General features: G+C 40.3%; 1 protein-coding gene across 1 annotated transcript in view; it reads right to left on the bottom strand.

The window, feature by feature from the left end:
- LOC109397513 (dual 3',5'-cyclic-AMP and -GMP phosphodiesterase 11) overlaps positions 1 to 17,847 on the bottom strand; it is a 460,696-nt gene that overhangs the window by 415,819 nt on the left and 27,030 nt on the right. The window contains exon 2 of the mRNA XM_062850794.1: positions 16,184 to 17,139. The gene's annotated coding sequence lies outside the window, so the exon portion shown is untranslated. The remainder of the gene's footprint in view (positions 1 to 16,183; positions 17,140 to 17,847) is intronic.

The raw sequence follows: 17,847 nt of genomic DNA, 5'->3' as shown, positions 1-17,847 counted from the left end.
TGTGTCCGACAAATTTTTCGCTTTTTTCTACACCGTGCTTTTCAAATGGGCGCTGGGTACCCGGGTTCCCTATCGGCATCATAAGGGTTAACGTACCCGATGATGGTTGTTGAAAATTGCTTATACTGTACTACAGCGATCCTCTACTGCGGCCACATCTTACTAACTAAACCAAAGTTGTCATAACATAAGAAGCCGTTTCTGAGATATTCTTTCGAAGCCTGAAAGCTTTAACCTCCAATCAAAAATAAAAAAAATATTCAGTCAAGTCATTATATATTCGCCAACTTTTATTTTCGATCTCGCCATCGAAACATCGTTAAATAATTCTATTCATAGCCGCTTCCTTTCTCCTGCGACTAAGGTCGGTCACCCTACCGTAGACTATAAAGCTTTTTTGCCAGCCAGAAACCGGAGCTATTAAGAACTGAGTCCAATGTCACCAGCTGTAGCCTACACCATGTGAGTTGGCGGCAATGCAATAATTGCAACTAAAATTTTCCGAAAAGGTCCCCACAAAAAAGCGTTGTACTTTCTTAAATCTCACAGCTCAACAACTTATTGCTTCAAACTCTCGAGTCCGTGGCATTGTGTAACTTATGGATTAACACTGCAAGAAACGGTAGCCGTCAACAAGAGTCGCTAAAATATATGTGTATAAGGCGCCTGAAACCAGTTTTCGGAACTTTTTTTTTTCGACCGCTTCGGCGAACCGGCATTGGTGCGTGGAGTTTGTGCTGAATTGGCAAGGCCGGGGTTGGTTTACCGCCGCGCCGCCCTGCCATCTACGGTGCGGTGCGGTGCGGAAGACAACAATCGTGGTTGAGCGATCTGTCGCCGTTGTCGTCATGATTCGTCGGGAAGAAACAGTCGCACAAAAATGGGTAAAGGGTCTGTTGTAGTCAGCGACAGGGAAGGCCATCTGTTTCTTGTTGACTGGCACCGATCACGTGGCCACACGTGTGGGAAGGGCCGGTCTACCGGGTTTCTGTTCACTATTATTGTATTTCTGACTGACAGAAATAGTAATGAGGATGGCATTGAATTATTGTGATTGAAGCATTGGATAAAGTGACATCTACGGTAGTACCACAGTCAACAAAGAGTGACTTCATACTTTGAGATTGAGATAGTAAGAGAGCATCAAATTGCGATAACTATTATAAAAACCACCTACAAAATGGGGTCTTAAGATGGCCGAAGGCAGCTAAGTTAGTATTTTATGTTTTATTTTCATTTAAATATAGGCTGTTCTTTCATATACACTAAACACTAAAACCCCAATTTACGCTCAAAACGGGGGGAGTGTAAATCAGGGGAGCGCTATTTGATTATTTTTTTAAATTTTATCTTTATCAACGAGATTTTTAACCCGGGGCTAGTTTATCTCGGGAACCACACTTTACTTCCCTTCCGAAAGGAGAACCCACGCTTAGTGAGTTTGTCGGGAGTGGGATTCGATCCCAGGTCCTTGGCATTATAGTCATGTGTTCTAACTATCACACCAGATCTGCACCACAGCGCTATTTGAGAGTTAGTGCGTAAATCGGGGGAGTGTTTTTTTTTTCAGTTTTAAGATTAGTTTGTTAAGATCAAAATCACAAAGTTCCTTACCTGTGAGAAGGTTATAAGTTATTTAGTTACAATCAATAATTTAGCAGTTTTGCTAAGTTCAGTGGTTTCCAACCTACGGTCGTGGGCCAAGCGAGTTTCTCAAGAACAAAAGGTGTGAGGATTAAGTGAAAAGGTTCTTCACATTCTGCACTTCAGGGAGTTAATATCACAATGTAGTTGTATTGAAAAATCAATGGTTTCCAATCTATGATCACGGGCCACGTGTGTATCTCAAGAACCGAAAGTGTTATGAAGAAGAGTAAATGTTTTACGGATTGATCATCTCAAAGATCAGCTTGAGCTTGAGAGCTTGAGCTTGATTGACCGCCCGTGGATGCTACTCCAGTATCGCCAGACCAGCTACACTCTCACATGGAACCAATAGGATATCTGCCGAGCACTAACAGGCATCTTCAGTGTGATCTTCTATTTTTAGGCGACAATGGCGCCTGCCACGTCAGGTTGCAGGTAAATGTGATTGCAATCGTTTGTATTTACGTGTGGTTGGCAGAAGGTTCACACATTGGTGCGTGGATACCAGGGTAAGGTGATAGGATTAAGTGTTTTTATTATTCTAAAGATGTGCGGCACAGTTCGCTTAATTGCATAACTTGTAGGCGTTATCTAATAGGATTGAGACACTGTGCTGTGAAAGTTTGGAAGGAATGGAAATGGCTTCTTCAATCCGTTTCTGTTCTAGCAATGGCTATGAACATGTGGATATACATACAGGAGTTGTATATGTAGAGAGGAGGGAGAAAGTATATAGAAAGATACAAAGTAGGAGGAAAGGGACGGCCTAGGAATTGTACCCAGGACCATCTGCATATGAATCAGGAGCGGTAGCCACTAAACCACCAAGCCCGTCTAATCAGTATCGCTGAATAGATATGTTGAAAAATCAGTGGTTTCCAAGCTATGGTCACGGGCCTCGTGAATATCTCAAGAACTCAAGAATCTGGGTTCACGGGCCACAACAATTTCGCAAGTACCAAAAGATCTAGGAAGAAATGGCCATGTTTTACAGAATGGTCATCTGAAGGAGAAGTAGCTATAATATAGATGTATGGAAAATAGCAGTGGTTTTCAATATATGGTCACAGGCCACGTGAATATCTCAACAAACGAAAGTGTGAGAAAGAATTGCAATTATTTTACGGGACTGTGAGGAGATCTTAGTTTCAAGGGTTCTCAGGCGGGGTCACAAGAGGGACTGTCAGTGTCATTTCAGTGATTCCCAGGGGATTCCAGGGGAAGTTGCAAGGGCTCCCAAGGGTGTTTCAGGTTTTTTTTCCAAAGTTTCTGGGGTTCTTATGGGGTTCCAGATAGTTACAAGGGGGCTCCAGGGGATGTTTCAGGTTGTTCCAGATGGATCCCAGAAGGACTCAGAGGCGTTTCAGAGGATTTCAGGAAATTTCAGGAGGATGGTATTTCAAGAAGTTTCAGGGGTTTAAGGGAGATCTCAAGAGGCACAATGGGCGATTCAGAGGGTCTTGAGGATATTTCAGGGAGATCCAGGGGATCTCAAAGGCGTTTCAGGAAGTCACAGGGGATTTCAGGAGGAGTGCCAAAGGACATCAGGAGTGTTTTAGGTAGTTTCATGGGATCACTAAGATTAGATTCCAGTAGGGAACCATTAAGTTTTGTAACCCCCTTTTATTGTAAGAAATGATCTTTGAGGACTCATAGGACATACGGCTTCGGAGACGAACCAGCCTTGGGCTGAAAGTCTCGATAATAAAGATAAAAAAATAATAAAAACAAAACATACGGCTTTTGAGAAATAACACAGCGTAACAAAAAATAACTTTTGATCTGTCTCAAGAGCAAACTTATGTGTCTCTGGCAGATTTTGGGCCGCTGAATCCGAATCCGGGCTCAGATTTGCTCCAGCACGTCATAATTTTGAGCTATACCTCAATTTATAGGGCAAAATGTGCGATTTTGGGCTTTTTTGACTTAATGGCAGGAAGCATGGATATATTTTTTTAAGCAATTAAAAGGTAAATTGGTCAATGCATGCAACTTTTGAAGGGTGACTTGTATGGAAATATCGTACCTAACATAAATCGCTTAAAACTATAAATTCGATTTGGTAAAACAAAATATTTTACATGTGTCGTTAATTTAGATATAAATTGACCAATTTACCTTTTGATTGCTTAAAAAAATATTTCCATGCATAATGGCAGGCAGTCAAAAAAGCCCCAAAACACATATTTTGCCCTATAAATTAAGGTAGAGCTCAAAATTGTGATGTGCTGGAGTAAATCTGAGCCCAGATTCGGATTCGGCGGCTCAAAATCTGTCAGAGACACATAATTTTGCTCTTGAGACAAAAAAAAAAATGTTGCGCTGTGTAAGCATGGCCTGTGACCCCAGACTGGGAACCATTGAGCTTTGCAGCACTATAACAAAATGCTGCTTGAGATGCATAATTTTAAAAACCATTTTCACTTTCTCATCGCCTTTTAGATTATTAAGGGATTTGCATGGCCCGTCACTCCAGTTTGAAAACCCCTGATGTTTACAACACCAGAATATCGTAATAAATACTTCTTGAGACGCAGAACCCTACAAACATTCACTCTTTCTCCTCGGCCTTTCGGTTCTTGTGAAAACAACATGGTCCGTAACCCCAGCTTGAGAACCACTGAATTTTGCGTATTGTAGTAAATGCTTCTTGAGGCGAAGATATAAAGAACAATTTTCTTTTGTTCATCGTACTTAAGATTCTAGTGAAATTGGCATAGCCCATGACCCCACATATGAAACATCTGAGCTTTACAACACCACTTTATTGTAATTAGTGCTCCTTGTTCAAAAAAGCCATCATACCTTCTCCTAGAATCTTCGGTTCTTGCGAAATTAGCATGACCCGTGACTCCAACTTGGGAACCACAGAGCTTTTCTAGACCAATTTACTGTATTAAATGCTCCTTGTGCTTCAGAATCTTAAGAACATTCATACCTTCTCCTCGAGCTTTTGGTTATTGCAAAATCAGTGTGGCCCGTGACCACCGCTTGAGAAACACTGAGTTTTCCAGTAGCACTTTATTGTAATAATTGCTTCTTGAGACGCAGAATCTGAAAACCAGTGTTTACTTTCTCATCGCATTTTAGATTCTTATGAAATTGGCATGGCCCGTGACCCCAGATTGGAAACCTCTGAGCTATTACAACTAGTGCTCCTTGAGATCTAGAATCCAAAAACGGTTCATACCTTATCCTCGGTTTTCGGTTCTTGTGAAATCAGCATGGTCCGTGACCAATGGCTTGGGAACCACTGAACATTGCAACGCCACTATATAGTAATAAATACTTCTTGAGACGTATAATTCGAAAACCTTTTTCTTCTCTAATCACGCTTTCGGTTCTTGAGAAATTAGCATGGCCCATAGCATCTGCTTGGGAACCACTTATCTATGAAACACCATTTTATTGTTATCCGCAGAATCTGTAACACCGTCTTCTAGAACTTTCGGATCTTGAGAAGTTTGCGTGTTCCGTCACCCAAGATTGGGAACCACTAAATTTTGCAACACTGCTGGTGGTAGTGTTCCTTGAGACGGACAATTTGAGAAACAACTTCAAATTTCCATTATACAAATGTACATGTTACTTGTTCCCGAATACCTAAACCCTAATGAACGCCTAAGGAGCGCTTTTTGGGAATTAGTGCGTAAATGGGGGGGGGGGGCGTAAATTGAGTTTGGCGCAAATAAAGTGAGCGTTAATTGGTGTTTTAGTGTAATACCAAAATGCATAATCTTATTTGTCGTTCAAATATTAATGAGAAAAGTATGCATAGTGTGTCGATGGACAGAATTGTTTTATTTTATTGGTAAATCTGAGGTTTCGATACTGAAAAACTATCATAATTTTAAAATTTTAAAAATTCATAGCAATAACTAAGTTTGGCATTTTCCCAACATGATGCACTGTTTAGTAATCGTTAAACTAAACAAATCCAATATTCCAACAATTGTTCACAAGGTGCCTGTAACGCGATAACGTCCAACACTACGATTGTTATTCAGCTCAAAACATCTTCACTGAATTACTATATCAAATCAAATTGAAACACTTCGTTTGTAGCCTCCACTAAGTGTTGCACCACACTCGCGCTGGAAATATTCAACCGGTTCCGCAGTCCAGAGACCATCATTAGCCTCAATCAATCAATTTGCAATAACAATTGTGCATCCTCGTGTAACGCTTTTATTACGACGCTAGAATTGCAAATGAACCCGATTGAGTTTGCAGCTATGTGTCTGCTGAAGCCCTTGCCCTGTATTTGCGCTACACCGATTGTGGTCGTCATTTGTTTCAAAGTTGGCGATGCAGTTATCCTAGTTTTGAACTTGAAAACTCGTTAACACATTTCAGAGATAAGCGTGTCACTTCTACTCTGCTGCAACACGACATGTGATCAATAGCTCATCTTCTGTGACGCTAACTGAATTCAAACATCCGTCGGTTGGTTGAACAAGAGAGCCGATGCCCCCCGGTGTGAATGTAATTTGTTCTGTACTATTTTTTCCCACCACCCTCGCATCTTTTTTTCGCTATAATAGATATTGCAAACATTACCGTTATCCTCTGTTATCGGTTTCTCTCTTTGGCAGTTTAGTGGAGTTAGTGCGCCGCCAGCGTATCTAGTGTCGCAGTAGTGTGTTTGTGCAGCAGCATTATCACCGGTCCACACACGAGGTTCCAATTTCCACCATCAACTCTGGGTGACGCAGGTGTGATGATTCTCAAACGAAAGCGAAAAAGCGTAGTTTGCGCTCATAGTTCGTTTCACAATGGAACGAGAACACAATGACATTGGACAAAAATTAACTCTATTACACTATTTGCTAATTTGGCTATAATGAATGTAGAATCGCTCGTTAGCTTAACTTCCTCGCTGGAACTCTTTCTGATCGCCCGCCACAGCAGAAACAGGCATGCAAAGTAGCTTTCGTAGTCGAGAAAGTTTTTATGCTGTACGTTCAAATCATTAGCTGCATAGCTTACGACGAATATGATCCTCTCAAAAGACCCAAAAGAGTATTTCCTATACTATATATAGGGTATCGGGATGCTTCGTTGACATAGTCCCCTCATTCGGCCTATCTTAACGTTTACCAAAAACTCAAACAAACACACATAACTGGAGATCGGAGAAGCTATGCGCCAAACAACTGTAATATTTCGTTTCAATTTTAATACTTTGGAGCATCAAAATTGAATGAAAATGTGACTTTGTTTTGCTTTTGTAGACGCCATGATTCTTCAGCTTAGTTGGTAGTCTATACACATGATTATAAATGGCACGATTCTGGAATATTTCGGATTGACTTTTCAATAACTGAACATTTAATGCGACGGTCAAAGACGCTATTTTGAACTAGTATATTTGTTTTCAACGAAAAATAACTATTTTACAAATTAAATGTGGGCCGAATATTGAGGACATTTTTTTCACTATGTACCCAAATCTTGGCCCATCAGTAAAGTAACGTCAACAACATTGAAAAAGAGACGTAACAACAATGTTTGCGAATGAACCAGAAAGAACGAACAGGAAGAAAGATTTTGTGTGCGGAAACTGTAAAAATATAACATAATAATAGGGTTGCGTTGTTTTCGTAACTAAATTAAGAAAGAACTTTAGTTTGAGTGATTTATTTATAGTTTTTTGAAAATTTGGCTCCGAAAATGTAATTTTAAAGTAAGATTGGTGAACAAACAGTGATATTACTTCAGCAGAAATATGAAAAAATGAGAGACAAATTGGTTTTATCGCTTGGAAAACAATAAGCCAACGTTGTATCCACTAATAGGCCAAGTTTTGTACCGTAGACCAACGTTGCATACCATCGCATCGAATATGTTCAACGTAATTAGGTAATTTCTTGAATATTTATGCTAGTTTACTTCCAATTGGACAAAAATGCACTGCCTAGAGTGCGTGATAGGGTCAACACATCATTACTAGTGCTATTAATTCACGAGTTATGGTCAAAATTGTCAAGGCGGCTGGCATATTAGGCCAAGGAATGGTACACATACCCTATCACAAACAAACTTCAATTGCAATGCGGAGACACAACCAATCACAAATGTGGCACAGTTATCCCAACCAGCAGTTTGGTTGCTATATCGAAATTGCAACTGAAATAGTCACACATATATAGCACCAAAGAAATCGTATTCAATGCACGAAACAGACATATACATACTAAAGCGGAGGCCATATCGAAACATATATACGATTAAATACTGCAATTCCATCCAACATAATTTACGATTTCTCGAAAAATTTCTACTATTTCGCCGATTTTATCCGTCTAAATATACGATTACCCATGATCTTATTACGATTGAGTGTACCAATATAGGACTCAAGATTTGCAAATAAAAAAACCGCGTTATCCCTATTGGCTATACTGCCAAGTTGAAAATAAAGAGTTCAAAGTGAATGGCATGAAACGAATAAAAATTAGCATGATGCGGTGCGAGATTTGTGGTGGGAGCGTTGTTGTTGTGCATTGAGTGGCACCAAAAGTGATACCGTGCAAGAGGCCCGGAATTCACATCGTTGTTGGAATCTATACATCACTTATTGTAAGCCATCTGCTAGTATGAAAACCTATGTATTTGGTTGAAATTATTACTACCATGGTTTAAAGGTGTCCACAACAACAAAAATACAAATTTGTGATGAATACCATTTTTTCTTTTCCTCCATAATACAAATATACAAAACCATTTGCGATATCCGAGATTAAGATTCGACTATTAAAAGTGCAATAACAATCATATGCGACTGTAAAAATGAATAGACGATATCTACGATTTCATTCACTTGGTATACGACGCAAGTGTGACGCAAACGATCAATATACAACAATGTTATAGTTGTATACGATTTCACCGATTTTTATCGTACCTTTAGGTAGCCATCACAATTTAGCAGATTCATATACGATGTGAAGCGACGTTTCCACGATTCAAAGAAATCATATATACGATGCTAGCGAACTTGCAGCTTGACACTAAGAATGTATTTTTGTTTTTCACTGTTCTATCCGATTCTGTGCGATCCTACCGATAGTATCTCGCACCTTTTATGATCGGAGACGGCTATATGAAACAAAATCGTAATTAAAATTTAATTTGGCATGAACTGCGATTTTACGCAATCATTGTCAACAATACATATTATTATACAATTCTGATTCAATATATGAAAATACAGTAAAACCTCCATGAGTCGATATTGAAGGGACCATCGACTTATACGATTTTTTCCACACAATGATTTACGATATGTGGTTGGCTGGGAAGTGGCGGGTTTTGGAACAATTTCCGTAAAAACAAGTATAGTCAAATTTTGAGAACTCCCATAGATTGGGTTACGATTGTACTACTTTTTTAAAGATTGTAGTCTTCGATAAATTCATCACAAATTTATATTTGTGTAGTTGAAATATCATACGATATTGTGTGGTCCAATCAGAGTAGAACACGTTCGAATCTGCTTCGGGTTTTAATGTACGATATGGGAAGATTGGTCCCAAATATGACCTGATATGAACGAAGTTTCATTCCTGTTGAGTCAGTGCTAGAGATCAGTCAGATCATTCCGAAGACTTGAGTAGTGCTTTTAGCAAAGAAAATCATTATACCCGTGTGTGCTTGAGATCATAGAATCCGTAAGTGAGTTTAGCTAATTCCTAGTTCGGAAATTAACCAATATTAAATTTCTCGAGAGATATTGAGAGAGTCGAACGTAACGACAGTGAAGTGGAAAGCTAACTTTGTATTACAAAAGTGAGTTCAGCATAATACAAATGTTGTTAAAACAAAGACCTAAAACCATTTGTGCTTTAGGAAAACGCAATTGCGACTAATTTTGCGCAGAATTTCGCTATCAAATCGGCGAATCGTAGCCAAAAGACTACACGTAAGGTAAATTGAAAACTGATAGGTGCTAGCCGAAGACCTTTTACTGAAGTTGCTCGTTTTCGCCTGAAGCACCTTCAGGCGAAGGTTTTTCTTTTGGTATCATCAGGCCTCTCCATTCGTCAGCCGTCACCGAGACCACCCCGCCCAATCCGGCGACGCCACGTGGAGTTTTGAGTAGCTCCTTAAAGGATCAAGCCGCGGCTAGACCCACGTGTGCCCATTGACAGCTACGCCGAACACTAACGACATCTTCAACAAGCAAGCAGTTTAGACGGTTCTGTAAACCACACGCAGGTTAGATCAAACCATTTATATAAAACGTGCACGTTCAGGGCCCTAGGTTCTAAAGTTTGGAGAATAAACGAACATTAATATGTATTGTGAACCTTTCTCCCACGATATACGTTAGTCAACAGTTTAGTTTTTGGTCCGGTTCAGTTTGGGTAAATTTGCCAGACTTTTTGGTAATTCTTACCTGGCCCTGAGAGGAACTAGTCGGGTACGGAATTTGAACACGCCCTTTCGCAGTACGATTGGTCGTACTGGCGCTTAAGCGGAGGGTTTTCAAAAGGGTAGTTCGTTGAGGAACTTGCCCGTTTTGCGGAAATAGTTCATGACATTAGGCTGTAAAAATAGCTACGGATTATTAGCTTGCTTACCCACTACTTTCCACCATTTCCGCCAACTGCAATCCTACAACTGTTACATCCTGCAGGAGTACTTTTTCAGAATTCTTGCGGTAGCTTCCCAGAAGTTGTTCAAGGAAATCCACCTGGAACTCCTCCTGAAGCTTCATCTGGAATTCTTAGAGATTTTCACAAAAGATTACAATTACGTATTACATATTATTGGTAGAATAATACAGATAAGAGATGAACCAGCCTAGGGATGAAAATCTCTATAATAAAGAAATAATAATAGTAATAAATAATAATACAGAAATTCTGATCTTTTTCAATTGAAACATATTTTTATTTATGCGAAGACTTCTGAATTAATTCTTGAATAAAAAAACTACAAAGAAAACCTCTAGATATATTTCCGAAGGTGTTTCCGATAGACTTGATGGAATCATATAAGGTTTTCCTGAGGGATCCGAAGAGCGTTGAAATTGTGTATGAGGACGAGATGCAGATCCCTAAGAGACAGGAATTATGAGAAAAACTGTGGAGAAATTTAGAAACTCCAGAAGTATTTCCTAAAGGTACTTATAATGGAATTCCCTCAAAAAATCAACGGAGAAACTTTCAAAAGGATTCCTGAAAAACTCTTAAAACATTCTAAGAAGGGTACCGTGAATAAATAATAGAAACAAGCCCGAAGAAATTTTTGAAGTAATTAATATTGAAGTTGTTCCCTAAGGAGCTCTTGCATGAGTTGTTAAAGGATCTTTTAAATGAATTCTCGCAAAAAGTATAGGAGAAATTCTTGAAACAACTTTCAAAAACTCTTTAAGCAAGGTATACCAAGAGGAACTCCCAAAGATATTCCCGGTGGACGAAATATCTTGAATAATTATGAAAAAAAAACTCTCAAAGCATCTCAACTGTGTTCTGCAAAGGATTTAGAGCCACGGTTCCCAACCTTGGCTCTCGCGACCCCCCAGTCTGTCGTCACTGCGCTTTTCGTAATAGAATCGAAGCTTGTCTGCAAGCGGTTGGGGGGTCGCGAAACGAAGGTTGGGCGGCTATGATTTAGAGGAATACTTATGTGGGAAAACTTCTGGAAGAAAATCTGAAGACTTCTAAAGGAATTTGTGGACGAAATATTTAAGAAATTCTCAGAGGAACTGCAGAATACATACTCGGATTAAGTCTTGCTGTAATGATTGAAAATTCCTAATAAAATTTCCGAGGGAATTCCCAACAAAATCCCAAAGAATAAATGGCACGAGCAATTTCCGTTGGAAATAGCACAAGGATTTTGCAATGCATTTTTCAATTGAACTGAACTTAAATGTCAAAACAATTGTTGAAGTACTTCCCAAAGAAATTTCCAATAGTGATGACGAAACAAGTCTCAAAGAAATTACCGAATATATCAGAAGATTTAACGATGGGAGAAGGAATTCCTAATGGATTAGCTGGAACTAGAGGGATTTCCCAATTACAGAAACAATTGTAGTTAGAAGGCACATAATGTTGCTAATCGACAAATGAAGAATGAATTTTTGAAAAAAAAAATCGCGTTCTGGTGGGATTCAAACCCACGACCTCGTATTTGCTAGACCGGTGCTTTAGCCAACTAAACCACAGAACAGGTAATGATTCTAAAAATAATACGCTCTCACTTGAAGTTATTGTGCACAAACGCGGGTATGTTGTGTTCTTGAAAAAAGGAATGTTCATGGTGAGGGCTCGGGTTCAGTTTGGTTTTCTATTCTGCAGAATCATTACCTGTTCTGTGGCTTGTTTGGTTAAAGCACCGGTCTAGCGAATACGGAGTCGTGGGTTCGAATCCCACCAGAATGCGATTTTTTCAAAAATTCATCCCTCAATTTGTCAATTAGCAACATTCTGTGCCTTCTAACCCCCGACAAACAGACATATTACTTAGAAGAAAATTGCTTCAAAAACATCGTTTGGCATCTCACTAGCACCCTCTATAATGCTCAATCTGAAGCATTCATTTGCAGGTGTTGTTTCCCTCGGCTCGATGTAACCATTTTGCAGGTGACGACTCCCCCGTGGCGTCATCCATTCATAAAACATGAATGAAGGTTCATGATTGAGTCATTTTATGTAAACATTGATCGGCGTCGCGTTCATTTCTCTCCAAAATTGAGTGGTGATGTAGGCACAGCAGCGCCACCTTGATACATGCGACATGCGAGCACAATCCGAACCACACTATATTTTGACCGTTAAATCGTGCGATGATTGCGAAACTACAAGTTTTTCTGTATGTTTATGACATACCAGCAAATCTGGTAAATGCCAGTATAGGGCAACATATATCATATAAATAAAAAAATAAAGGAATTGTGGAATTGCTTCTCAAACGAATTGTAGAACGAATTAACGAAGGATTTGTTAATGAAATTTCCAAAGGAAATCCCAAACGTACTCTTGGAAGCACTTCTAAAGAAATTACTGTTGGCATATCTGGAGTTATTTTAACTCGCCATGAACTCATTGTGAACTTTCAGTGAAATTCCTCCGGAGGAGCTGAAAGAATTTCCAAACACAATTTTTGGAAATTCCTAGAGTAACTCCTTGAGCAATTACCAGCATAACATCGGTAGTATCCACGCAAACGACGACAATGACGATTGACTAACAATTCCAGTTCCAAATGCTGCGATAAATGGAATATCTTCTTCTCCTTCTTGGCGTAACATCTCCACTGGCACTAAGCCTGCTTCTTAGCTTAGTATTCTATGAGCATTTTCAAAGTTATTACCTGAGAGCTACCTCTGCCAATGATAATTTGCATGTTCATATCGTGTGGCAAACTATATCATTTTATGTAATCAATCTATACCATTTTTTTTTTCCAAACAAATGGTGTTTTAACAATATAGTCTTTCATATTCCTATGATAATTCAATGGAACGCGACCACTTTCCTGAATGGAGGTTTAGGTGTACAGCTCATTTCAACGCATTTTATTTCGCGTTTCACAATATTTCTAGCGGGTTTTACAAGACCAAAAAAATAACCAAAATAGTTGATGTCAAAGCGAAATTGAGTTGATTTTTTCCAGTGAAATTTATTTTATTTTTTCTCAGTGTGCGGCTTTGTTTTCGTTCGGATCAAATAACCAGAGCATACCAGATCACAGATGATACCGTCTATCCAAATTCAAATGAGAACTCTTATCTCCATAATGGAATTTTGGAGATGAGGAAAGGGAATGTATTTTGTTAGTATAATTAGAACAAGCCAAGCTCTACTTGGAATGTGGTCGTTCGATAGGTTCACATGAAGCAATTTGATATGTCATAAACAGAAATTATTCGAAATCTCGTATTCTAATCAATATAGCAGTTTTGCATGGAAGATACTTATTCAACGTTCATCGGTATGCAATTATGAATTGAGAACAAATAATGACATAAACATACTTATGTATACACTTACACAATTGCCATAAATCATCGATTCAAGCGTAATGAACCAAGTCCGATACACACGAACCTGCTACATTGCTAGTTCAGTTGCACAGAGGTCATTATCAAACCCCGCGCAATGAAGAAGGCTGCGACCATCGCAGCTGATGTCGCGAACGAAGATACTTATACCTAGTCGTTACCCGCTACGTCACGGTTCCTCGTACATATAAGCTGGGTGCAAATTATGTCGATGCACCTCGCTCGAATGATGGACAACCGAGCGTGCCGTACGAGGGTGTGAATTCAAGAATGATAACCGCAAGCAACTTGTTTCATTATCACTATGGGCAGGGTGTTGTTATCACTACATACGAAATACAGCTGAGCCGCCGCTGGCTTGCGGTGGCAATGTAATTTATTTATAATATGGAATACGCTTATAGTTCTGTGTCATGATGCGTTGTTGGACATGTAAATATTCTGATCACAATAAACATAATAAACGAGAAGATGCATTTGACAACATTTCACTCAATCAAAGTATAATCAATATCAAAAACAAAGCCGGAAAACAAACTACAGCTCAGTCACCGTTCCGAATGTTCTGCCGGCGATACCCATGTTCTCAGTGAAACAAACAAAGCCGCATCGGTTGAAAATCGTACCCCGGTCCGGCTGCTACATCCGGCTCTTCGCCTGACACCCGCTAGCGCAATGTCAAACAGAAAGCACGAAGGTCCAAAAGCCTGTCATAGTCCCCGTCGAGATTTTAACATACTGTAATCTTGTAAGCTTCCCGGGAAAGTCGTTCTTGTCCATAATTTTCCATAGTAGTGGAGCGGACCTGGTCTAATGGTTAGAACACCTGACTATCACGCCGAGGACCTGGGATCGAATCCCACTCCCGACAAACTCACAAAATATGAGTTCTTCCTTCTAAAGGGAAGTAAAGCGTGGTTCCCGAGATGAACTAGCCTAGGGCTAAAAATCTCGTTAATACAGATAAAAAAAACCATATAGATTTGCTTGATCGATACGTCGATACTGTCGGCCGTATGCCGCCTTGAAGTCGATAGATATGTGATGCTTTGAGACCTGGTATTCACGGCATTTCTGGAGAATTCTCCTTAATGTGAAGATCGGATGCGTTGACGACCGGCTATCGACGAAGCAAGCTTGATAACTTTCCACGAACTCATTCATTTTAGGCGACAGGCGACGGAAGATGATCTGGAATAGCACTTTGTAGACAGCATTTAAAATGATGATCGCACGGAAAATCGCTTCCTTCCACCTCTCTGGTAGCTAATCCGTTTCCCTGATCCTGACAATCAGTCGATACAGGCGAATGGCCAACGATTTCGGGCCCGCCTTGATGAGTCCAGCTGTGATATTGTTCTTGAGCTGTTGAATGGTATCCATAACTTTACTCAGCGAGGAACTTGGTTGACCATTAAGGTGATACGTCGAGGTGCTGCTTCCACCTTTCTATCACTTCAAGTTCCAGGAGTCGTCGTCCTTTCTTGCCACATTTTGCCTCACGGTGCAATGCCGTTGCTGTATACGTGGAGCTCCTGCTTGAATTTCCGTGTTTCTTGTGAATGGCACAGAAATTCCATTTTTCGGACTCCGCTTCTTTTAAACGGCGTTTCTTCTCCTGAAAAAGCTGCTGTGCTGCTTTATCTTCCATTAGATATTCAATGCGTATGCTGAGGCGACATCCGGTTGTGTCAGTCATTCTAGGCCGTATTGAGGCGGCAGTCAGTACCGTACATTGTTGATTACGGAGAGTTCTCGGCGCAGTCTGACCATCACCAGATAGTAGTCAGAGTTGATGTTAGCACCACTATACATCATGACGCCGATAATGTCGAAGAAGTATCGTCCATCACTCAGAACGTGGTCGAATTGCGATTCCGTCTGCTATGGTAATCTCCAGGTGTAGCCATAAGGGAGGCTGTGTTGGAAAAAGGTGCTACGTACGGCCATGTTCTTGGAGGCGGCGAAATCAATGAGTCGTAGGCCGTTTTCATTCGTCTGCTGCTCGTGGGCGCTGAACTTCCCAATTCTTCGGTCTGAAATCCTCCTCTTGGCCTATCTGACCGTTTAGATCTCTTATGATAATCTTGACGTGACTTGGGCAGCGGGCGTACTCTCATATGAGCTGCGCGTCTGAGTGTGGTCTGTACACGTTAAATATGTTGAAGATGAAGAATCGGCCCATTCTTATCCTGCTCATTCGGCCACCATCGACACTTTCGTCAAAATAAAATATGTAATATTGTAATAGCGACCAATGTTTCAAGAGTATTTCAAAATTTAGAATTATTAACTCCAATCGCCAAAAATCTTAAAAATCTTATTCATCGTAGAAATCTGTGATCTGTGATCAAATATATAATTGTTCAATTTCAGTTCCATATAGATGATCATCGATCGCACGAGGATTCAAACCCAGTCTTTTTCGACTTTAAGCACAGAGTTGATCAAAGGGAACCAAGTACATACAGTCAAATGCCAGACAAACCTTAAACATCAAAAGTTTATAGCACTTACCTTGGTATCTCTTAAACGTTTTAGTAACCAATAAACACTACTCGTTTCACAAAATGATTCTCCAACCGTTGCTGTTGTACAAATCTGCAAACAAACCGCCACTCACCGAGCGTGTATTAGCGCCCACCAGCAAAAAAAAAGTAGCACTTGTCAAAATTTATCTCTCCAGCGCTTTTCTCGTAAACAAACACAACTGGTTTCACATGATACCTCACTTTGAAGCGATGTTTACAACTGCTCACACAAAATTTTGCTACACTCTTGATAGCCGCTCACTTCCACGGTACTCCTCCAAAAAGAAAAACACCCCGCTTCTTCAGGAGGGCATACACAACAGCACAACGGCCAATCTGAAGCCAGATTTCATTCAATTCACGAACTAATTAATGAACTTATTTCTTCTTGACTCGGCATCTTTCTTCTACCCGCCGGTTGATGATGTTGCTTGGAGATGTCCAACCAACCACAAACTACCAACCTAATAGCCAAAGCACTGGCAAAGGTATACACCGTCCGTCCCCCCCACACTGCCAGTAAGTAACCTTCAAAGACACACTTTCACAATTACTGCGCGACGACAAGTCTTCAGGATGCTATTCAGCGGAGCCTCTCAGAACAGCTCACCGCCCGCGTCGGCTTCCGTTGGTGGAATATTTATTTCACTATTATTTTCCGTAACTTCTTTGGCCTCTCCAGGTATGGCAGCCGCAGTACGAACCGACACGCGCAATATCTATTGCCGGTGTGCACAGCATTCAACGCAGAAGCCAGCACTGGTACAGAGACAGCGACCACACTATCACCGCGATTCGAAAAAGTTCGTACAGGTATGGCGAACCGCACATGGAACTCGGTCGTGCAACCCAGCAGCGCCAACTGCACAGCTGTTTCCACAACACACAGCAGTACTGGAGAGAAATGATTTCAATTTCAATCGCACCGAAAAAACAGCCAACCTGCGGAAGAAGATAAATGGGACATTAATGGTGAGAAAAACACGGATTAGTGCGAAGTTTGACCGATACCGGTCCAATGGGTTACATAATCCAACAGCTCTAAGCTCGTGCGAGCAGAAATAATTATCAATCTATTCAAAATGCGAGATCTATGACTCAACAAAATTAACCTAATCCACGCGTTGGACATAACGAGTTCCACGCGCCACAGATTTCGGCTCCCAATCTGGTTGATAACACTAGTCGGTAGTAGCAAAAAAAGTCGTGGTATTTAGGTGTTCATGTGTAATTTGATCATCAAAACACTGCCGGGGCTATGAAAGCTGCGTAGATTGAAAGTTGTCCGCAGTCAATCAATATGATGGTCTAAGATATTGTTTGAGGGAACTAACATTGCCAGCGCAATTACGCTGGAGTGTACAACATCGATCGTACTGTGTACACTAAAACCCCAATTTACGCTCAAAACGGGGGGAGCGTAAATTGGGGGAGCGTAACTTGGGGGGAGCGCTATTTGGGAATTAGTGCGTAAATCGGGGGAGTGTTTTATTTTCAATTTTATGATTAGTTTGTGAAGATCGAAATCATAAAGTTCCTAACCTGTGAAAAGGTTATAAGTTATTTAGTAACAATCAATAATTTAGCAGTTTTGCTAAGTTCAGCGGTTCCCAACCTACGGTCATGGGTCACGTGAATATCTCAATAACC

This window comes from Aedes albopictus, chromosome 2 (genome assembly GCF_035046485.1).
Source record: "Aedes albopictus strain Foshan chromosome 2, AalbF5, whole genome shotgun sequence".
In the NCBI taxonomy this organism is placed as follows: domain Eukaryota; kingdom Metazoa; phylum Arthropoda; class Insecta; order Diptera; family Culicidae; genus Aedes; species Aedes albopictus.
The sequence above is the reverse complement of the archived record's forward strand: the minus strand, read 5'-3'. Positions and strand labels throughout refer to the sequence as shown.